Source organism: Protopterus annectens, chromosome 3.part0 (assembly GCF_019279795.1).
Source record: "Protopterus annectens isolate FY-2018-M chromosome 3.part0, PAN1.0, whole genome shotgun sequence".
NCBI lineage: Eukaryota > Metazoa > Chordata > Ceratodontiformes > Protopteridae > Protopterus > Protopterus annectens.
Window position 1 is genome coordinate 1,717,579,800 of NC_056731.1, and position 24,219 is coordinate 1,717,604,018.

General features: G+C 45.2%; 1 protein-coding gene across 1 annotated transcript in view; it reads left to right on the forward strand.

Annotated features, from left to right (window-relative positions):
- Positions 1–24,219, forward strand: part of NUDCD1 (NudC domain containing 1) — a 1,696,974-nt gene that overhangs the window by 294,537 nt on the left and 1,378,218 nt on the right. The gene's annotated exons all lie outside the window — the stretch shown is intronic.

Genomic DNA, 24,219 nt, shown 5'->3' on the forward strand with positions numbered 1-24,219 from the left:
GTGCAAATATGAGGGGAAAAGGGGTTGTGGATGGATGGAAATGTATAGAATACGTGTGCGTGTGTGTGTGTGTGTATTATCTATAATAGATATAGGAAATATATATGATGAACAAATGTAAGCGGTAGGATCAGTTATGACATAATAGACATGATTATAGTTTTGTGATACCTTTCTTTCCGAGTAACACAATACAGCTGTAAATAAGTAAGTGTTTTCAGCCCCTAATCTGCAAAAGCTTTATTACACACTGCCTTCCTTATAAGGATTCTTAACAAACCTGCCAAGATTTTTTTCCCATCTTTTATGAGACTCGCAACTGAATAACTCTCTCATCTAATCAAGTCTTTACCATAAATTCACTTTGTTTGCTTAGTTCCTTCCTGTGTTGCAGTGTCATTCTGTGCCAGCCAATAACACCACTTCTGGGTAGTTCTTTACTGCCCACTTTAACATCCGTTATCAAGATTAATATGCAGTTTGACTCTGTTTACTTTTTAATTTTTCCTACTCTGTTTTCTTGTATGTGTTAGTGGCACTACTGAGGTGACAGGAAGACAATATATTGTGATTTCTGAGTTATTTACTTAAATTGCACATTTTGTGCTTCACTATACATGTCTTACATTGGAGGTACATGCAAGCAATAATGCCTGATAAGGGTGTGTGCTAATGTGTAATTAACACCCACCCAGGGGTGTTTTGAGGCCCAACGCCACAGGCGTCTGTCTGACACATATCCTAATGTTGAAGTAATGTTGTGATTTTATAACAGGATCATGTAAAACTATATTGTTATTTTGAGCCTTTGTCCCCGTTTATTTTATGCTTATCCAGATATGTTGAGGTAAGAGGTTGAGAGATATGCAGACCTCTGAACTGCTGCTGTTGCTGCCAGGGATCGCTCTCACTCTGCACGCTCTCCCTCCACACACAAACAGTTATTTTAAGTTGTTTTCTTTTCTTTTTTTACTTTACACTTGCTAAACAGCAAAAATGCTGCTTAGAAAGTATAAAACAGCGTCTCGATCGATCTCACTGTTTTCTACCACTCTCCCTCTGTCTCATTTACACATACACAGTCTCTTCTGCTTTCACATACATGCATAAGCACACAGTCTCCTATGCTTTCATGCATGCATTCACTCACACATGCAGACAGAATCATAGACACACTCATACACATGCATACACACATATACACTTTTTTCTGTTTATTTTTTTTATACTCTCAAAACAGAAAAGTGCTGCTTAGCGAGTGTAAAATAACTGCTTGATCTGTCTCAGTTTCACTCACATTCACGCATGCGCTTACACATAAACAGACATAAACACACACATGGGCACATACACTTAATTTTCTTTTCTTTTTTTTTTTTTTTTTTTTTTTTTACATTTTGCACTCGCTAAACAGCAGAATCTCTACTTAGTGAGTTTGAAATAATGGCATCTGTTAGAATTTTATTGCCTGAGATCTATGGCAGCTTGATATGCTGCTGTGAAGTGGAGGACTAGTTTTTTTTCAGTGGGCATTGCTAGTTCATAGGTTGGTACTAGGCTATCGGCCCTAGGGCCTATACAAGTCTAGCCGTAACAATTCCCTGGATATTTCTTCTCACACTATTTACTTCCCTGGACCCCTGTCTAGCAGGGCGACTGCCATTATCCCTGGGGTGAATTTCCTTTCTCCCATCCAATCATCAATGTTCCTTTTTAAGAGGGTCAAAGAGGTGCTCTGCTTGACATGTATGGGCAGTCCATTCCAGAGTTTGGGGAGTCTGTGGGTCTGGAACCTATCCCTCCAGCATGTTTTATTTATTGTGATGACAAGGTTTAGATCCCTGGAGCATGTGGCTCTGAGGGATTGGGATTTCTTTAAGTGTAGCATGTCCAACAGCTCTGGGTTTGACATGGCCTTGTATGCTAAGCAGAGATTGCCTCGGAGTAGACGATATGTGACAGTGTATAGCTGGAGTTTTTTAAGGCGGTCAGCATAGGGCATCTGCTTTAGGCCTGTGATTCTTTTAGTGAGGTATTTCTGCGGCCTTTCCAGTTGTTATTGATGTCTTGAGAGGTACATACCAAATGGGGTGTTGTATTCTATAATGGGTCTAATGAGGGATGAGTACAGTGGGAAATTCTGGATGAAAAGCCCTTAGTGATGAGGTGTGCCACATAAAAGGATTTCCAGACTGTTGTGACAGTGTGGTTATTGAAGGTGAGACCACTGTCCACCTGTGTCCCTAAGTCTCTTATCACACTTTCGGTGTTTAGTGTACTGCCACCTAGTAGTTTTTTCTCAAAGGGGATAACTATACATCTTTTGGCATTGAGCTTGAGCTTATGGCTCTGGCACCAAGCATCTGTTTCTGTAAGGCCATTTTGTAGAGTATCAACATAATTTGGGGATTCAGTAATGGCTCCCAGTTTGCAATCATCTGTGAACTTTGTTAGCCAGAGTCCCTTAGTGTTGGCCTGTACTTCAGAGAAGTAGATGCCAAACAAGAGAGGTGCTAGGACTGAACCCTGAGGTACTCCACTTGTCTGGAGCTGGATTTAGAGTCAGCTACTTTTACAGTGTGGGTTCTGTCAGTAAGCCAGTTGGCAACCCATCGAGTGACGTAGGGATTAATGCCCAGCTTAGTAAGTTTATCTATGATTCCAGAGTGGGGGGGTGGTATCAAAGGCCTTGGTGAGGTCCAGATAGGCTGTGTGGACTGCCTTACCCTCGTTCACATCTCTGGAGACTGATTCGAAGAAGTCAGTCAGGTTCAGGAGACAAGATCTGCCCTTCACGAACCCAAACTGGGTGGGGTCCAGTGTTTTAAGGTTGCCAATGTCTTTGTTTATAAGTTCCATGGCTTTGCAGATCAGGCTCGTCAGACTGATGGGGCGGTAGTTCCTGGGATCCAAGGTGGATCCACCCTTATGTAGTGGGATAATTGTAGCTGTGCGCCACTCAGTGGGCATGAAGCCTGATGTGAGGGTATGATTAAGCATGGCACTAAGGTGAGGTGCCAGTTCATTTTGTATTTCATGTAGTACACAGCACGGGATGTCATCTGGTCCCATAGATGCTGTGTTCTTAGCTTTGGAGAGTGCGTTTTTTACCTGCGTGGCCATTATTACCGGAATTTGGCAATCTTCCGGTATTCAGATGGGCCATTTAGGGGGTGAGATGGGGGTGAAGTTGGCACTGAATCGATCTGCCAGGATATTGGCAATATCCTTGGGATCAGTATATTTAATGCCATTCTGTTGTAGCTCAGAGCAGATCTGAGCATTGCCATTTAGATTCTTGACATAGTTATAGAATACCTTGTGGTTGTCTTTGGAATCTTTGGCAATTTTATTTTCGTAACTAGCTTTGGAGGATTCTATGAGGGATCTCAGCTTCTTACTGAGGCTGGTAAGGGAGTTTTTTGCATCCTGGCATTTTCCTCTTTTCTGCAACAGTTTCTTCCTTTTGTTGTAAAGTTTGTTTATGGCAGGGGGCCACCAGATTGGCTTCCTTTTTTTGGAGGAGAGCATCTTGGTTATATTTGGGATGGCACGATTCATGCATGAGTGGATGTGCTTGTACAGTGCCTTAGCGTAGGACTGAGCAGTTAAACTTTCAGTTCTTGTCTGCATGGGTGTCATGAAGTTTGTAACTTCTGACTTGAGTAGCATGAAGTTGGCTTTGGTGAAGTTTTTTTATGGAGGTTTCCTTACTGGGGGGGGGTGGGGGTGGGATGAGGATGTTAAGGGTGATTAGCTTATGGTCTGATCTGACCAACGTGGGGGTGACCATAGATGTGGAGCATTGATTTCCCATGTTGGTAATGACCAGGTCTAGGATATTGGAGCCCCTGGTGGGACTATGGATTAGTTGATCCAGGGCATTGAAATTTATGAATTCCAAGAACTGTTGGGCAAAGGTGTTGGTACATGAGTAGTTTTCCCAGTTAATGGCAGGGTAGTTGAAATCACCCAGTATTAGGGTGTTTGGTTCTATCTTAATATTTTCCAGTATATTTAGAAAGGTGTAGTGAGAATCTTGGGGCATGGTGGGGGATCTGTAGCAAGCTACAATTTGGATTGCAGTCTTACGTAGTGTTAGTTGCACCTGGAGAATTTCAGACGCATTGTGTTGGGCAACTAACCTGGTTGTATTAATGTGTATTAATTGTAATTGTGTAATAATACTCTGCTGGAGGACGTTCATTCTCCAATCAGGATGTGATCTACGGATCACCCATTCTCAAACGCTTTTTAGGAAATAGTGCTAGCTGCCTTTGACCCAGGTTGTGGCTCAAGTGAGTCTTTTAGTCAAACTCACTTACTTGGTCAGCATATGAATTAATGAATATATAAACACTACATGGTAGAAAATTCATTTAATTGGCATTTTGCTGATACGTCTCATAAATGGATTTTAATTGTTTTCCCTTCTATTAAACTGGTATTTTGGTAATAGTGGTATGTTACCCCCCCTCTGGCAGACTACATAAGTGAAGGACTTCTGTTTTACTGTGTGATAATCTGATTAATAAAGCTCAGAGTTCCCCCACTGCCTGTGGGTGTGTCTAATCCCCTGGCAGTATAGGAAGTGTTTTACAAATCCACAGATAGGACCCTTTCAGTTTCCTAGTGCCATAGTAAGAGAAAGATCTCTTGGAAGAATGGATCTCTTCAGCTGCCAAGCTCGGATAAGAAACCCTTTGAGGTTTTTATTTCCTCCGTCTGCTTTTTCTGTCAGGGCTTGAATAGTGTATTCTGCTGCTTTCACTGTTTTTCTGATTAGAAATTTTGTGTATATGTTTTTGTTTTTACTCCGACTAACACAGTAAGGCCTGTGTTGTTGTTTAAAAGCTTTGTTTGGAAGTTTTGACAGGAAAACTTGCTGATATCGCATTTGTTTCTTTGAGGCTATGATTATTTGAGGTGAATCAGCAGGATTTTAGAATTTTAAATTATTTTTTTCAGTTAAATCATACTTTTGGTAGCTTTTTCTGTGTTAAACATTTCTGATAGATTTTTTTCATCAGTTTATGATTTATTTCTTGTCTAATACTGATGTTCTTCGTGTTTCACTGTTGCAGTCATTACATTTGGGTAATCTGCTGGCAGGTTGCCCTCAGTCGGCCTGAATTCCAAAGTCTTTGGCCCTGCGTCGGTTGCTGTCTCTTCTTCCATGACGTTAGGTCGTCAGGGGTATAAAACAAGCAGTCTTTCTTGCTGCGCGGTGCCAACTCCTGAAATATTCGAGTTTGAGTTTCAGAACCGAAGTCTTCACTAAAGCTAAGTACCCTGTTATGGAAACTTTTTTCTTGCTCCATACCAATGTCAGAAAAAGTTAATAATTGTATTACTTGTGGGAAGCAAATACCTCATAAGGATTTCCATTTATACTGTATTCCTTGCCTAGGCTCTGATCACAACGTGCCTGGCTGTTGGTTTTGTGCTAGATTTATCCGACGAGCTATTAAGCGTCGGTATAGTTTTGCTTCAAAGTATTTTGGAAACAGATTTAACTACCCAGATAGCAATCTGACTACCAGAGTACATAAAAAAATGCAAAGAAAAGGGCAGAGAGAGACAGTCGAGGTCCAAACCCGACGAAGCTTCTCCTAAGCCAGTCGCCGGTTCGCCTGTACTCAGTGAGGCTCTTTCGCAGCCCCTGATACTCGCTGCTTTTGAGTTGCAGGCACCTACCGACACCCATGTGGAGTCTGGAGATACTCAATGTATTGGACGACTGCCTACTTCAAGCAGAGAAGGACATTCTTCTTCAACACCTGGCATTTGTGAAAAGGCTTCTAACATGCCTAGGGTACACAATAAACGAAAAGAAATCACAACTGGTACCCTCTCAAAAGATAACATTCCTGGGTGCAAGCTTAAATACAACTGCCCAGATGGCTTACCTCACGCCAGACAAGCAAAGGCAACTGACTACTTACTTCAAACTGATGGCAACAAAAACCCAGTTATCTGCAAGACAAATTCTGCAGGCTTTGGGCTTCATGGCATCCTGCATCCTACTGATTCCATATGAGGAAACTTCAATGGTACCTAAAAAGTTTATGGAGTCAACATTGTCACAGTCGGGAAACAATGAATCTGAAGTAGGCAGACTTCATTCGTCTGCAACCTGTGGGTATCGGATCCGACCTCGGATCCGAGCCGGCAATTCAAAAGCTTAGGCTCCGAGCTCCTAGCTCCTCCCTCTTACCCATAACCCCTTGCCAAGCCCTGACTGACCTCAGATTTCGTTTGCCGCTTTTCAAGTAGCTACGGAATTCCAGAGCTCCTGGCGTTGGTGAAGATAAGAAATAATTTTTTGACAGAAAAAGTTTTAAAAATCTTTATTTTTGTTCTTGATATAGTTAGTGTTGAGTGTGTTTAGGCTTTCCTCTCTCTTTTATTTAATTTTCTCGGGTTTTGCGTAGTTTGTTTGTGTGTGTTTTGTGTTAGGCCTTAGGGTTGTGATGTCTGAAGCCCATAAGGCTGTTTTCTCGAAATGTACCGAGTGTGGCCATAAGCTGTCCCCAGCGGATGGCCACACTCTTGGTCATCTTGGGGTTGAACACCTGTCATCTGGTTGTACCATTTGTGCAGGGTTCAACCCCGGCTTTGAGGAGCGGAGGTTGAAGCTGGTGCTGGCGGGTCTTTTACCTCCAGATACCGCTTCGGCCTCTGCCCCTTCCACTCAGCAACCTGTTGCTGTGGGTTCTCCCCTCCGGCTGGGACTCAACCTCCCTCTAAGTTGCGGAGGGAAGGAATCCTCTAGGGAGAGAGAGAAGAAGGAGAGGCACAGGGAGAGGCACCACAAGCGAAGAGCCGAAACTTCCAGTTCGGCTCCTCCATCTAAGTGGGCCTCCCCTGTGCCTTCTAGCTTTCCTCCTCCTCGGCTCCACTCCCCTCGGTTCTCTCCTGGACCCGAGGAGGAGGAGGCTAGCCCTTCTAGGAGGTCTTGAGGCTCTCTAGGTCGCTTGGTGGCCTCCACCAGGTCAACATTTTCAATGAGTGAAGCTGATATGGACGGATGATGAGGAAATTCATCCAGGCCCAAATGCAAATGGGAGTGCTCCTAGCCCCCATCCGGGAGGGCTTGACCCCTTTTCGCCCCTTGGCTCCTTCTCCGACCCATACCACGGGTTGGAGCTGTCGGCGCCGGGCAGATTTGGATCCGGGGTGGGTGGGATCCGATGGGTCGGCGCACCTCGGATCCGTCCCATCCCTTGAGTGCTTGGTGCCGGACCCGACCTCTTGGAGCCGAGGCGAGCCTCGGATCCGAGGGAGCTGGTGTGTCTTCGGCTCCGTCCAGGTCGGAGCACACGGTCTCGGATCCGGCGGTTTCGCTCCGACTCCGATCCATCGTCGGATCCAGTGGGGTCGGCTCGGGGCTTAGAAGATGGCTCCCCTCGGCTTTCGGCGTAGTGGAAAGGGCACTGTTGAGGACATCCGGACCCCGGTCCCTGCCACGGCTCCATCCCGCACTCCATTGCAGTTGGGCCAGGCCCCACCAGCCGGTCCCAGGGACAGCCCCTCGATGTCCCAAGTGGTTCCCTTGGAACATCCAACTACTGAAGAGTACTCCTCGGACAGCCTCCCGATGAAGTACCTCGGCGTAAGTGCAAAGGAGGCACATGGACTCCCTGAGTCCGTCACTGAAGACACAGACTTGGATGAAGGGAAGGCTCCCCTAGGTCACCCCTGAGGCGTCTCATTTGGAGACATCATGGAGATGTTAAGGATCAGGGGGGGGTGGTCTGCCCCCAAGGCTTCTTCGGACGAGTCTGTGTTCTTGGAGGCATCCGGCGGGCCCTTCTACCTCTTGGGTGTCCCCTCCTGCTGACCCCTGGTGGATCTTATTTCATCAGGCGTGGAAGGATCCGGACACCATTGAGCCTATCCCTAAGCGCCCGGACCGCATTCTTTCCCCTCCGTCGGACCGCACCCACTGGAGTAAGGGTCCCCCAGTAGATGCCATGATGATGGATGCAGCCACGAAGAGGGAATTGGCCCAGGAGAGTCCCTCCATGCATCCTCCGGGCAAGGAGTCCCGCTCGATGGATCGCATTGGGAAGCGAGTTTTTAGTTCAGCAACCTTCTCCTTGAGAGCGCTGAACTACATGGCACATGTCATTAGGATGCAGCGGGATCTGATTAAAGAATACGCTGCATCTCCCCCAGAGTCCATCTCGAGTGAGGATAAACAGGTTTACTCCACCCGAATGGCCACTCTCAGATCAGTTTCCAATACATCTATGCGGCTGCTTTCTCATGCTACTGAGGGAGCCGCTAGAGCCAGCGGAGCAGGCCTAGTCATGAGGCGACAGGCCTGGCTCCGCCATTGTGATTTTGCAGAGCCCTTCAAGGCGACCTTCGGAATGCCCCTTCAATGGTTCTGCTTTGTTTGGCAAGACTGTTCATGAGACATTAGTCCAGAGCGAAAAGGACGGAAGACGCTGTCTGCCGTCGAGTCCGCTTCTCAGCTCCCCAGAGGTCCTTCTCTAAGAACCAAAAGGGACAGAAGAAGATGTGGTTCGAAGTCGCAGCAGTCCCAACCTGCTCCGGATAACCAGTCCTTCCGTGGCAGAGGAGGACGGGAGGTCGTCGTGCTAGAGGCAGGGGCTCCTGGCAACTTTGGGTCCAGAGAACCTTTCTCTGATAGACCCACGCAGCAGCCCTGAAGGGTTGCCCGGCTGTCCGTCTCTGGAGGCAGTCGGGGGGCAGTTTTCGAGGCACTTGACTTCTTGGGAGTCCATAACAACAGACAGTTGGGTGCTTCGTGTCATATCCAGAGGATATTCAATTCCCCTATTCAAGGTTCCCAAATCTCGCAGCCTCCCAGATGTTCCACCCGACCAAAGGGAGGCGGCAGCCGTCGAAATCGAACAGCTGCTAGAAAAAAGAGCTATCCAGCGCGTCCCCCGAGATCAAACCGGATTAGGGTTTTACTCCAGGTTCTTTTTGGTGCCAAAGAAAACCGGGGACCTAAGACCAATCATAGACCTTTCCAAGCTGAACCTGTCAGTAACCAAGCAAAAGTTCGGATGGTCACCCTGCAATCTATACTTCCCCTCTTGAGGGAGAACGACTGGATGTGCTCCATAGACCTCAAGGACGCGTACCACCACATTCGGATGGACAGACGATCCAGGAGGTTTCTTCGCTTCCGGCTGGGAGCCAGTCATTATCAGTTCAGGGTCCTCCCCTTTGGTCTCACCTCAGCCCCCAGGGTGTTTACCAAGGTGCTAGCGGTGGTAGCGGCCCACCTGAGGCTCCAGGGATTACAGGTCTTTCCGTACCTGGACGACTGGCTCCTGACGGCATCATCAAGGCATCTTCTGTGCTCAGCCAGGGATTACTTTCTTCAACTAGCACCAAGGCTGGGCATCACGATCAACTGGGAGAAATCTTTACTGAACCCCACACAAGTTATAGATTTCATAGGAGGAAGACTAAACACCAGATCAATGCGAGCCTTCCTCACCCCAGACCGTACTGCCAGCCTGAAATGTCATGTGACAGCGATCCTGCAACCATCTCCAACTGCAGCTTCGGTCCTGAGGGCCCTAGGTTCTATGGCGGCAGCTATTCCGCTTCTCATTCATGCCCGTTTATGCATGCGGGTTCTTCAATGGACCCTTCAGGTTCAGTGGTCCCCTCTTTGTTCTTCTCTAAACGCTCCGATTGCGGTCAGCAGAGCGTGCAGGGACTCCCTTCTTTGGTGGCTTCTTTCTCCGGAGCCCCTGGCAGGGAGACCTTTTTGCGCTGCATTTCCCCGAGCCACAGTGACCACGGCCGCTTCCTGCCTCGGGTGGGGGGGACATTCTGCGGGAAAGATTGTCCAAGGCACGTGGAATCCCACAGAGACGTCATTGCATATAAATGTCCTGGAAATGAGGGCGGTGCTCCTAGCGTTGCAAGCACTTCACCACGTTCTTCCTTCAGGGACTATTGCGATTCAGACAGACAACATGTCGGTAGTCTGGTATATCAACAAACAGGGAGGAACCAGGTCTTACCCCCTTTGTCGAGAGGCCATGAGAGTCTGGGAATGGGCAGTTTCCACCAAACGCTTTCTGGTAGCAACGCACATTCCGGGAAAGTCCAACATCCTTGCGGACAAGCTCAGTCGCACCATCCTTTCTCCACACGAGTGGTCTCTCAATCCTCAAGTAGCGAAGAAGATTTTTGCCGTTTCGGAGCAACCCTGTTGCGATCTTTTGCCTCTCCCTCAAACGCCAAATGCGACAATTTCTTCGCTCTGCTTCCCCACCAGGGAGTTCCGAGAGATGCTCTGGTGCATGCTTGGCCTCCGGTCTCCTTTATGCCTACCCTCCACTTCCTCTGATGCAGAGGCTTCTGCAGAAAGCCAACAGTTTGGGGAGCAGAATGATTCTCATTGCCCGTTCTGGCCTCGACAACCTTGGTTCCCCTTCGTATGGTCTCACAAAATCAATCCACCCTGGATTCTGGTTCCAATTTGAGTTCTCATCTCCCACCCTCTGGGAATGTCAGTTCCCAATCTGCGGACCCTGAAGTTGACAGCTTGGCTGCTCCAGTTCCATCCTTAATTAGGACTCCCGGTATCTCATCACCGGTCAAGGCCATTTTAGTGGCAGCTCATAAACCTTCCACCAGGCAGGTTTATCGGAGTAAATGGAAGAGATTCTCTATATGGGCAGTACAGAGAACTTTGGATCCTTTCTCGGCACCTATGTCAGCGGTGCTGGATTTTCTAACAGACCTCTTTCATCAAGGGGCTAGTTCTTCCACGATTAAGGTACAATTGGCAGCTATCTCGCATTATCACATAGGTCATGACACAGCTCCCCTTATGACGGCGAAATTATGCAAAACATTTCTCAAAGGAGTTTTTTTGTTGAGGCCTCCAGTCAAGGAGGTTGTACCACCCTGGGACTTGTCTTTAGTTCTGCAAGCCCTTACTGCTCCTCCCTTGAGCCTGCAGCTTCTACTGATTTAAAGTACCTTTCCTGGAAGACTGCCTTCCTGGTAGCTATCACTTCAGCCAGAAGAGTGTCTGAGCTTCAGGCTCTATGCGTCAAGCCTTACCTTTCTTTCTTCCCTGATAGGGTGTGCCTCAGGACCAATCCTTCTTTTCTTCCGAAGGTCTCTTCTGAATCAATATTAACCAGTCAATCAATTTACCTGTGTTTTTTCCCCAAGTACTCAAACAAAGGAGAATACAAATTGCATTCCTTGGATGTTCATAGACAATTACGTTTCTATATTAACAGAACAGCTGGTCACAGGAAATCAGATCAGCTGTTCGTCTCCTTTGCTAAATTTGCTCTGGGTAAAGCAGTATCTAAAGTCACACTATCTAAGTGGATTGCTAATTGTATTCTGCAGGCATATGACACTTCAGGTAGACCTGCTCCTCAGAGGGTTACGGCTCATTCTACTAGGGCAGTTTCCACGTCAGCCGCCTTTAAGTCCCGTGTATCATTGGATGATATCTGCGGCAGCTACTTGGGCCTCGCCTCATACTTTTATTTCTCATTACAAGGTGGATGTTGTTTCTAGAGGAAGAGCATCCTTTGGCTCAGCGGTGCTCCGAAACATCCTTCCATGATGGCCGCCCAAGATTCAGGTAGCTAGGGACTCTGTCCCACAGGTTGCAGACGAATGAAGTCTGCCTACTTCAGATTTAGAAGTTATGTACTCACCATAACGTTCCATCTGAGTAGGTGACTTCATTCGGATGCAACCATCCCATCCCCTGACCTTTATAGGCGAGTATTTATGCTGTTTTAGTGTACTGTTGTCAGTATTTTGAGGCAAACTCAATCTGAGGTCAGTCAGGGCTTGGCAAGGGGTTATGGGTAAGAGGGAGGAGCTAGGAGCTCGGAGCCTAAGCTTTTGAATTGCCGGCTCGGATCCGAGGTCGGATCCGATACCCACAGGTTGCATCCGAATGAAGTCACCTACTCAGATGGAACGTTATGGTGAGTACATAACTTCTAATTCCTCTCATTCCCTGCCTACAACAGGAGTTTCTATGGTGGGCAAAGGCATGTCACCAAAACATGGGACGGGCCTTCACTCTACCCCCTGCCAGCCAAGCCTTAACAACAGACGCATCAGATTATGCCTGGGGGGCCCACATGGTGGGAAGATGCAATCAGGGCATATGTACCCCAAAACAAATGCATGTACATATCAACCAGAAAGAGATGCTAGCTGTTCAAAATGCTCTGACAGCCTTCAAGGACTTACTTCATCCAGGGCAACTACTGATAAAGACGGACAACACCACGGACATGTGGTATATAAACAAGCAGGGGGGCACGCATATACCCCCTTTGCAGATTAGCCATGGCACTGTGGGACACAGCTTTGACTTACCAAATACATCTTCAAGCTCAATTCCTGCCAGGAAAGCAAAATACTCTGGCAGACGATTTAAGCAGAAACTTTATGGATCCTCACAAGTGGAAACTAGATCCACAAGTCTTCAGCATGATAACAAAGAAATGGGCATGCCCAGACATAGATCTGTTTGCCTCCCCTCAAAATTATCAATTGAAAAGATTCTGCACAAGGACTTATCACAGACAAGCATGGAAAGTGGACGCCCTATCCTTCAGTTGGAAAAACCTATCAGTTTACGCCTTTCCTCCACTGCCTCTTCTTCCCAAGGTCCTCCTAAAAGTCAGACCAGAGAAACCAAAGATGATACTAATTGCCCTGGACTGGCCCCGCCAACACTGGTACCCAATCCTAAGGAACTTGTCTCAATACCCAGCTTGGACCTTACCTCAAAGACCTCAACTACTGTCCCAGCAAAACAATCCGATCCTGCGCAATCAACTCCAGACACTGAACCTGGCAGCATGACTGATCAGATGTTCATCGTGTTTCACTGTTGCAGTCATTACTCTTGGGTTATCCTGCTGGCAGGCTACCCACAGTCAGCCTGAATTCCAAAGTCTTGGCCCGGCGTCGGTTGCTGTCGCCTCTTCCCTGACGTCAGTGCACCAGGGGTATAAAAGATGCAACTGACACCATTTTCTTCAGTCTTTCTTGCCGTGCGGTGCCCGAAGCAGAAGCAGTTCACAAGTGCCGGTCGGCCGACTCCTGAGATTTTCGTGTTCGAATTTCAGATCCGAAGTCTTCATTTAAAGCTAAGTACCCCAACACTTGGAGAAACTTTTTTCTTGCTCCAGACCGATGTCAGAAAAAATTAATAATTGTATTTCTTGTGGAAAGCAAATACTTCATAAGGACTTCCATTCTTATTGTATTCCTTTCCTAGGCCCTGATCACGACATTGCTAATTGCAGGTTTTGTGCTAGATTTAACCAACGCACTATTAAGCGTCGGTACGATTTTACATTTAATTACTTTGGCCGAAGATTTAATTACACAATGTCATCGGATAGCCATCCGACTACCGCAATTCACAAGAAACGCAAGGAAAAGGACAGGCATCCGAGGTCCATAACTGATGACGAGGCTTCTTCTAAGCCGGTGCCGGTTCTCAGTGAGGCTCTTTCGCAGCTCCTGACGCCCGCTACCTCAGAGCCGCAGGCCGCTTCCAACTCCCACGTGGAGCAGACTAGGCCGCTGGAAACTCAAGGTATTGGACATTTGGAAAAATATTCCCTCAGATGGGTCCGGAGCTGCTGAGCAGGCATCGGCTTCTGAGGGTGTTTTCAGGCCTACGCAGTTATATGTAAAACCGACTAGAGCTTCAAAGGCAAAGACTAAAGCACCACTAAAGACAAAGAAACAAGTGCAGCAAGCCCATGGACAGGCCTCCATGCCTAAAAAACAGATGCTCAAAATGTCCGAAGACCTAATTACTTTGATCAGGGGTTCCCATCCCCCTCCTGATAAGAGGCCTAGGGAAGAGACAGAATACGAATCTTCAGGTTTCCATTTCCTCTGACTCCTCTCTGAACAGGAATACTCTCTTCCTCCCTATGAGGATTCTGATGCTGAAGAATCTATCCCTTGAGCCTCTCCTCCTGAGGATTATTCTTTTGGGGAAACCCTGCATACCATAAGGGAGTGCTTCCACTGGGAGGGCCAAGACTACTCAGAATCTAAGTAAAGGCTCAGAGACTTTATTTTACTACCTCAGCACAGGCCTCTTGCTATCCCCCCATTTTAGACATTGTAGATGATGTATTTTCAGAGTCCGACCTGTCTCCTGACTCTTTACCCCCTGCACCTGTTAAGCCAGACAGATACTACAGGGTTCCAGATTCACATAAATTTCTTTATAAAAACCCTGCTGCTTGACCCAGAAACTATTTCTCAGGGTCCCAAGTGGGTCAAGGCTTTCACTGCAAAAAACCCTATCCCCTCTGATAGGGATTCAAGGGCACTGGACAGATGGGGGGAAAAAGGTTTACACTTCTGCTACCTTGGCTGTGAGGGATTTAAATTGTCAATTTCATATGCTTAAATATCAGCAATACTTAATGTCACTGCTTAAACAGAACAAATTCTGAATGTGCAGAAAACAAGGAAATGCAGGATTTATTGCATGCAACTGAACAAGTGGGAAAGCATACTTTGCAATGTGGTTTTGATTCTCTGGAGGCCTCTTGCAGAGCTGCTATTACGGGTTCATAGGTTCATACTAGGCTATCTGCCCTAGGGCATTTATAAGCCTAGCCAGAGTGTGTTTGGCTTTCGCCACCCATTTTAAATTAATTTTGCTATGCCCTTTTTCGAGGTTAGTGTACTGTGCCTCTGTCTAACAGTGACACAGAAGTGATACCCGGGGTAAACCTACGATCTCCCATCCACTCATCAAGATTCCTCTTGAAGAGAGTCAATGAGGGACTCTGCCTAACCTGGACTGGGATTTTATTCCAGAGTGAAGGGAGCCTCTGGGTTATGAATCTGTTTTTCCAGCATGTCCTATTTATTTCAGTGCTGAGGTTTATTTCAGTGCTGTCATTAGGAGGCATACTTGATTAAAGGAACAGAATCTGCCTGATCATGTTAAAGCAAAATTATTAGATGCTCCATTACAGCATGATACTTTGTTTGGTTTTAAAGCAGAAGAGGTGTTAAGAAAATGGAGGACAAAGCAAAATCTATGCAGGTAGTTAAGGAATTCTTACAGGTGCAGCCACCCAGATTTAGCAGGAACTGGCCTATAAAATAATTGGTCCTTTCCAGTGTCAGACAGGCCACAAAGAGGCAGATACAGATGACCCAGAGGCAGATCCCAGCCCCAAGGCTCATACAGGCCTAAACGATGGGGTGCTTCTACCTCCAAAAGCGGAGAAGACAAATCACAGCCATACAGGAAACAGTCCCAATGACTTTCCTCTGCCAGCACCAAGCACTTATCTTTTTGCAGCCCCCTTAGGGGGAAAACTAGCACTTTTTTCACAAAATTGGCACATGATCACCCAGGACAAATGGGTCTTGAATATAGTGTCTCAGGGCTACAGGTTCCACTTTCACACCCTGCCAAGGGCAAAAGGTATGCCAGACCTGCCACACAATCAATGGGCAGAGGCACAAAAGCAAGTTTCATCCCTCATGGACATGAGGGCCATTCAGCGAGTACCACAGCAAGAGCAGGGACAAGGATTTTATTCAAGACTTTTCTTTGGTACCCAGAAAGGACAAAGCCTGGAGACCAATACTGGACCTGTCTATTCTAAACACATTTCTGGATGTTCCAAAATTCAAAATGTTGACTCTGCAGCAGCTTCTGCCCATGCTGGGCAAGAAGGCTTGGCTTGTAACTTTGAACCTAAAAGAGGCATACGTGCATGTCCCAGTCAAGACAGTCTTGCAGAAGATACCTCAGATTCATAGCTGGCTCAATGCACTACCAGTTCTCTGCACTGCCCTTTGGCTTATCTACTGCGCCCAGGGTCTTCACAAAATGCCTGGCACCAGTAATTGCATTTTGCAGACAAAGAGGAATTCAAATATATCCATACTTGGACGACTGCCTTATTCAAGCAGAGAACAAGGACATTCTACTAAAGCATCTGGCGTTTGTAAAAAGATTACTAATTTGCCTAGGGTACACAGTAAACGAAAAGAAATCAAAACTAGTACCCTCTCAAGAGATAATTGTTAAGAGAAAAAGTTTTAAAAACATACTGTTATTTGTCTTTTTCCTCTTCTTGCAAAGTGAACATGTTATTTGTTGGGATATGCCTATCAAACATGGGCCTCATCTGTGAACAAAATGCAGCATTGCTTATGAACCTGAATAATAACTGTTTTCTGCATTTTAGAATAAAGAGACTTGGTTATAGCTCAGTGAAGCCTGGGATAAGGACGCACGGCCGAGTAAGAGTTAATTTACTGAAGCAGGCTGTGTATCCTGGAAAATTTGAGCTACCATTGTTGAACTGAACATTCTGTGCTTCTTGAACATTCTGTACTAGCTGTTGGTTTAAGGTGATATGTGCTAAACATGTTTACCACAGGTGTTTTTCATAGCCAACTGTCAACGGTCAGAAATGTAACAAAAAGTTGTTTTGCTTGCAGTATAAAAGTTGATGTCAGTAAACAAGTTGACCAGAGGAGATCATCTTGGCCAACATGCTGTGTAATCTGGTTAGCTGCTAATAAAGAAATTTTTCATCACCTGAGGCAGATGCGACCGGCTCGTTTGAATTTTTCTTCTGACAATAATATTCCCAGGTGCAAGCTTAAATCCAACTGCCCAGATGGCTTATCTCACGCCAGACAAACAAAGGCAACTGACTTCTTACTTCAAAATGTTGGCAACAAAGACCCAGTTATCTGCAAGAAAAATTCTGCAGGCTTTGGGCTTCGTGGCATCCTGCATTCTGCTAATTCCATATGCCAGATGGCATATGAGGAAACTACAATGGTATCTAAAAAGTGTTTGGACTCAGCATTGCCACAGCCTGGAAACATTAATTGCTCTCATTCCCTGCCTGCAACAGGAGTTTCAATGGTGGGCACAGGCCTGTCACCACAACACAAAGGACAGCCATTCACTTTACCCACAGCCAGGTAGGCACTAACAACGGATGCATCAGATTATGCCTGGGAGGCCCACATGGCAGGAAAATGTATTCAGGGCACATGGCCCACAAGCCAGATGCATCTTCATATCAATCAAAAAGAGATGCTAGCTGTTCAGAATGTCCTGACAGCTTTCAAGGATCTACTTCATCCAGGACAACTACTGATAAAGACGGGCAATACTACAGTCATGTGGTACATAAACAAGCAGGGAGGCACACATTCCTACCCCCTCTGCAGACAAGCCATGACTTTGTGGGACACAGCACTGACTTATCAAGTTCACCTGCAAGCACAATTCCTGCCAGGAAAGATAACTACTCTGGCAGACTAACTAAACAGAAGCCTCATGGATCCCCACGAGTGGACACTGGATCCACAAGTCTACAGCATGATAACAAGGAAATGGGGATGCCCAGACATAGATCTATTTGCCTCCCCTCACAGCTGCCAACTACAGAGATTCTGCACAAGGACTTCTCACAAGCAAGCATGGAAAGTGGATGCCTTATCCTTCAGCTGGAAAAACCTAACAGTATATGCCTTTCCTCCACTGCCTCTCCTCCCCAAGGTACTCCTAAAGGTCAGACAAGAGAAGCCAAAAAATGATACTGATTGCCCCAGACTGGCCACGCCAGCACTGGTACCCAATCCTAAAGAACTTGTCTCAAGGTCCAGCCTGGACATTGCCTCAAATTCCTCACTTACTGACCCAACAAAACAATCAGCCAACTCAGGACCTTAAATCTGGCAGCATGGCGGATAATGTAGCCATTGTGAACACTCCTCTCTCCAAAGTTGCGATGGATGTTATTTTGGAGGCCAGGAGGCCCAGTACCAGAAAATCTTATGCAGAAAAATGGAAGAGATTCTGTGCTTGGAACCAGGCACAAGGAATTGACACGTTTGTACCAAACATTCCTCAGATTTTACAATACTTAACTGAGATGCTGGACAAAGGCCTATCCTTTTCATTAATTAAGATCCATGCCTCTGCCATTTCAGCCCATTACAATACGGAACCAGCTATCTTTTCTCATCCTTTAATAAGGCAGTACCTCAGAGAGGCCAAAAACATAAGACCTCCAAGGAGAGCACCAATACCTGCATGGGACCTCAATTATGTCTTGGAAAAACTCACACTGCCTCCTTTTGAGCCAGCCTCAACAGCTGATATAAAATTCTTATCCTGGAAAACAGCTCTGCTCCTAGCAATAACCTCTGCAAGATGAGTCTCGGAGTTACAGGCACTCATGGCTGTGGAACCTTTTATCATTTTCCATCCAGACAGGGTTTCTCTGAGGACAAACCCGACATTTATGCCTAAGGTGGTGTCCAGTGTGGCCCTTAACCAAACCATTCACTTGCCTACCTCTTATCCAAACCCACAGAACAAGGGTGAGAGACTTTGGACATACACAGACAGCTATGCTTCTACTTGGACAGAACTAAATCTTTCAGAAAGACTGAGGAACTTTTAGTGGCATATGCTGCAGGATCACAAGGAAAACCTATCTCAAAACAGACTATTTCAAAATGGATAGGCCATTGCATTAATTTCTGCTATTCACAACATGGCAAATCAGTGCCTAAGGGCATTAGACCACATTCAACCAGAGCAGCAGCCACTTCAGCTGCCTTCCTCAGAGGAGTACCAACCAAAGACATCTTAGAGGCTGCAACTTGGAGTTCGGGGCACACTTTTACAAAGCACTACCACTTACCTCTCTACTCTAAATCCAGAGCAGGCTTTGCCACTGCAGTTCTGCAGGGCCTCATAGCCTCTCCTAATCCTATTCAGACCCAGCCACCCATCCTCAGCTTTGGGATTCAACCCAATTGTAATGACTGCAACAGTGAAACACGATGAACATAGTACAGTTGTGTACCTACCATAAATGTAGATGTTCGAGTTTATTCACTGCTACAGTCCAGGTTACCCTCCCACCATCCCCCTTTCTTTTTCTGGGTCTTATCTCTACGTCTCTATTCTATACAACCTATGTGGTGTATTTGGTTGTAGATGAAGGAAATGATTACCTTAGTGCATGCATGTTTATTGGCATAATTTTTAGCCTACCCTTTTGGGGGCACCTGACATCAGGTGCAAGAAAAACTGAAGAAAATGACGTTGGCTGCATCTTTTATACCCCTGGCACACTGACGTTAGGGAAGAGGCAACAGCAACCGATGCCAGACCAAGACTTTGGAATTCAGGTGTCAGCAGGATAACCCAAGAGTAATGACTGCAACAGTGAATACACTCGAACATCTACATTTATGGTAGGTACACAAGTGTACTTCATATACTGCAGTGGTGGTGCTGCGGTAGCGTTGTCGCCTCATAGCAAGATGTTGTCCCGTTCGATTTCTCAACTAGAGCGTCTTCTGTGTGGAGGCATATGTGAATGGGGCGTGCCTTTGTTGAAGGTTGTGTGTCAGGGCTGGTAACCTGGTATGTAAAAATCCACTACCAATCATTAGCAGACCGGAGTTCCGCTGTGGCGACCCCTAACCGGGAAAAGCAGAAAGACACAAAAAAACACATGTGTATTTTAAACAAACAACACCTCTCAGTGAAGCTGTGATGGATGTTATTTTGGAAGCCAGAAGGCCTAGTACTAGAAAATCTTATGCTGATAAATGGAAGAGATTTTGTGCTTGGAATCAAGCACAAGGAACTGATACAGCAGAACCAAATATTCCTCAGATATTACAATACTTGACTGAGATGCTTGACAAAGGCCTATCTTTTTCATCGATTAAAATCTATGCCTCTGCCATTTCGGCTCATAACAATACAGAGCCACCAATCTTTTCTCATCCTTTACTAAAACAGTATCTTAGAAGAGCCAAAAATTTAAGGCCTCCTAGAAGATCACCAGTACCTGCATGGGACCTCAGTTATGTGTTGGAAAAGCTCACCCTGCCTCCATTTGAACCAGCTACTACTACTGATTATAAAGTTCTTATCATGGAAAACATCTCTGCTACTAGCAATTACTTCAGCAAGAAGAGTCTCAGAGCTACAGGCCCTCATGGCTGTGGAGCCTTTTATCATATTTTACCCAGACAGGGTGTTTCTGAGGACAAATCCAACATTTATGCCTAAGGTGGTTTCCAGTGTGGCTGTTAAACAAACTATTCATCTTCCAACCTTTTATCCAAATCCGCAGAACAAGGGGGAGAGAATTCTGCATTCCTTGGACGTACACAGACAGCTAAGATTCTACTTGAGCAGGACTAAAGCTCTAAGAAAAACTGAGCAATTACTAGTGACATATGCTGCAGGATCAGAAGGAAGGGCTATTTCAAAGCAGACTATTTCAAAGTGGATAAGCCACTGCATTTGTTTCTGCTACTTACACCATGGTAAACCTGTGCCCAAGGGCATTAGGTCTCATTCCACCAGAGCTGCAGCTACTTCAGCAGCCTTTCTCAGAGGAGTACCTACCAAAGACATTCTAGGGACTGCTACTTGGAGTTCTGTTCACACCTTTACAAAGCATTATCATTTGCCTTTTTACTCTTAAGTCCAGGGCGGGCTTTGCCACTGCAGTTCTGCAGGACCTTATAGCCGCACCTAATGCTGTTTAGCTCCAGCCTCCCAACCATAGCTTTGGGATTCTACCCAAATGTAATGACTGCAACAGTGAAACACAAAGAACATAGTACAGTTGTGTACACGTACCGTAAATGTAGATGTTCGAGTGTATTCACTGTTGCAGTCCAGGTTAGCTGCCCACCATCCCCCCTTTCATTCTGGAGTTTATCTTTCCTTCTCTATCTTCTACAACCTATGTGGTGTATTTGCTTGTAGATGAAGGTAAGGTTTATATTGATGCATGTATATACATTTTTGCTACCTTTTTGGGGGCACCTGACATCTGGGGCAAGAAAAACTAAAGAAAATGGCGTCGGCTGCTTGTTTTATACCTCTGACGACCTGACGTCATGGAAGAAGAGACAGCAACCAATGCAGGACCCAAGACTTTGGAATTCAGGCCGACTTGAGGGCAACCTGCCAGCAAATTACCCAAATGTAATGACTGCAACAGTGAATACACTCGAACATCTACATTTATGGTAAGTGTACACAACTGTACTTTTTAGGTTGTATTCACTCATTTGGACTGAAGCTAGCATTTGTTTTTTTTCAAAATCAGGGGACGTTTGGGCATGTATTTTGTGTTTGGAACTGTGTTACTGAAACTGCTGTCATTTTATTCAGTGCAGTGTTCAGATAAGTGCCCCATGCATAAATAGCCTTCAGATTACTATTTAGAGGGAGAATGGTGGCATTTACTCATTTTTTACTCTCTGACCTTGCAGCTATTGTTTGCTATTGCTCTAGCAAGTTTTTGTCCCCTGAGTTGATGGACTCCGATTGGTTCCCCACCACCATTTACCCCTTGCATACAAAAAAAACATTAAAGTAAGTCTAGCTTTATGCCTCAGTCTACGGTTTCTTACTCCACAGTAGCCTTGAGCAGGCTATTGGATCACTCACCTAGTGTGTTGGTAGTACTACAAGTGAGCGTGAGATGAGGGTCAGGCACATCACCCGGGGCTCTGTACCATTCCCTGGTTCAGGTACTGGAGAACCAAACTATTTATGTGCAGAAGAGGTCAAGAGTACAGAATCTGTTGCCAGTGTTGATACATCTCCTTCTGGGGATTTTCCCAGAGGTAGAAGACTTGCCATGTTATAGGGCAACAGTGTCCAACTGTGTTTTTGCCTGAGCTGGTGGCTATGGCTGGATCCATTATTCAGTCTGATTACAGGGTGCAAACCCAGGTTATTTACTTTTTTGTGCTTACTAAACAGATGTGTTTAGCAAGAATAAATAATATGTCGGTCATTTGCTTTTTTATTGTTCATGCCTTACTGTGCTTTGTCTCACTGCTGTGAAGAGACGGGCTTTTTTAAACTGGGTGATGCCTGTACATTAATACCCTATTGGAGAATGTTTGGTGTCCAATAGGGTATCAGTGTACATTCTGTCCATTATCTAAGCATTGTTAACATAAAGTTAGGGGTTGGAGTACAGTAGTATAGATACTTATTTTATCTTGAAGCTTCAGACTTAATCTGACCTTATTCTATGTACGGAAGATAGATCCACTTGTTCTTTCTTTATCAAGTTAGAAGCTCAAATGCTGTGTGGTACCCTACTTTATTTATGAATATTAAGCACCTTGAACACAGAAAGGAGCTGACAGAAATCTTGACGTAGGCTGTAGAAAGCTTAGTGAGCAGAACAAATGGGCAGTGGTCATGGGGGAAAGTGTTACAGAAATCAGTCGTGTTAAGTGGAAGTGTCTGGTTGTGCATATTTTATGAGAGCTTCAGAATTACTGGTGATTATAGATTATTCTATAAAAAGGGTATGCACTACATAGTGTTTGAGCATCTAACTTGTTAAAGAAAGAACATGTGAGCTTGTCTTCAGTACATGGAATAATACCTGGAATGTTGGTGCCCCATGAACTTAAGTGGTCGAAACCAGTACCTAAACAATCCCCCACTTACACTGTACATCATCTATGTTTATTCATCGTATAGTGCTGCTACACCAGACATTTTTTTTTCTGCTTCTGTACATCCATGTTTGCATGTGTGTTTTTGTTCATCAGATTCAGAACTTCTATTTTAGCAGAGCTGTTGTGGCCAGAAGATGGAGAAACCAAATTTGTCAGCAAGGAGTACTACTCCTATTTATGCCCAAAATATATTCCCCAAGTACTACATAGTGTAACATAACACTAATGGGCCATGGCTAAATTACTGTCACTGTACCACTAGAGATGAATCAAAGCAGTTTTAGAAGAAGAAATATGTGAAATCTTGCTCTTTTCTCAAGAAAAAGATTACATAATCCTATTTCATGTTTTCTGGGAGACAACATGAGAATTTCTGCCATTTTTCAAGACTCTTTGGCCAAAAAAGGCATAATACTTTGTGTATGCGACCACTCCCTTTCACTGGAATTCTAAAAAGTTGGACAATCAGGCAAATCTTTTCAGCTTCATTTTGGACCTACAAGCTTATATCTGTGTTGCCAGTATAAGCTACTTCTTGGAGAAAATGTTTATAGAGAATGCCTGATGTAACCCTGACAGAGTCTGAGATGTTAATCTCCTGCCATGCAGAGTCCTAATCAAGACTAAGCAAGAAAGCATCAAACATATTAATTAGTGCTATTCTCATCAGGCATCTTTGGTTTCTTCCTTTGCAGAAGTTAGTTGTGTTACCCCCCAGTTTTTCCTGTATATTAATATAAAGCATTAACAACAGAGACAGACTCTTCCAGGTTAGACCAAATGATGGAGCAGTTAGCCCCAGTGCACCTGTCTGTTAGTCTCTTATGTTCTACCTACCCTTCCACCAGTTATCTATCATATGGAAGCCTCTGAAATGTTTTGCACTTCACCATCTTTTAAACAAGTAAAATCCATGGGTTGCTACCCTTTCCTGTGAAGTACTGCTTTATGTTGAACTTAAAATGTGAAACTCTCTTGAAGCCATTCATGCCTACACCTTTCTTTCTCTTTCTCTTTCCTTCTGAGCTGCTCCATGCATATCCTTTCGGAAGATTCTCAATTCACTTAATGTTCCATGTGTCTGTGCTATCCTCTTGTGAATGCATATTATTTCCGTAATCATTTCCTCTTGATCCAAATCACCCATCTTCTAAAAGGTATGTTCAAGACAAAGGCGAAGACAACAGATGAGAAGAGTCTAATGATTCTTAACAGTCATATCACTTGACATAATGTTGAAGGAGAATGGTTGTTCCTCACAGACTTCTCAGCCATCAGAAATAACACTGCATCCAAGCACTTTTTTCTCTTCATCTCCATCCTGTTGTTGATTTAAGGCAGTAGGCCTGAAAACATGAAGGCATTCGAGGTGTGGGGTACCTAGGACACATTGGTTTTTATGTATAATTTATTATACTTAATTTTTGATTACAGCAGTGTATTTGATGTGGAGGATGGGAACGGTGTATTTACATTTCGAGAGCAGCAAGTTAAAATACTTGCTGTGGCTATACTTTTACTTTCATCACACTGTCACATCTGTATGGGTAAACAAATGGTAGCTATCTTTTGAGGGGATGAGGAGGCAAAATGGGTGCAAAAGCACAGGATAGTTACATGATCACTGCTAAATGACTGATATGGTTTGTGGGGGGGACAACGCAGCCCTTA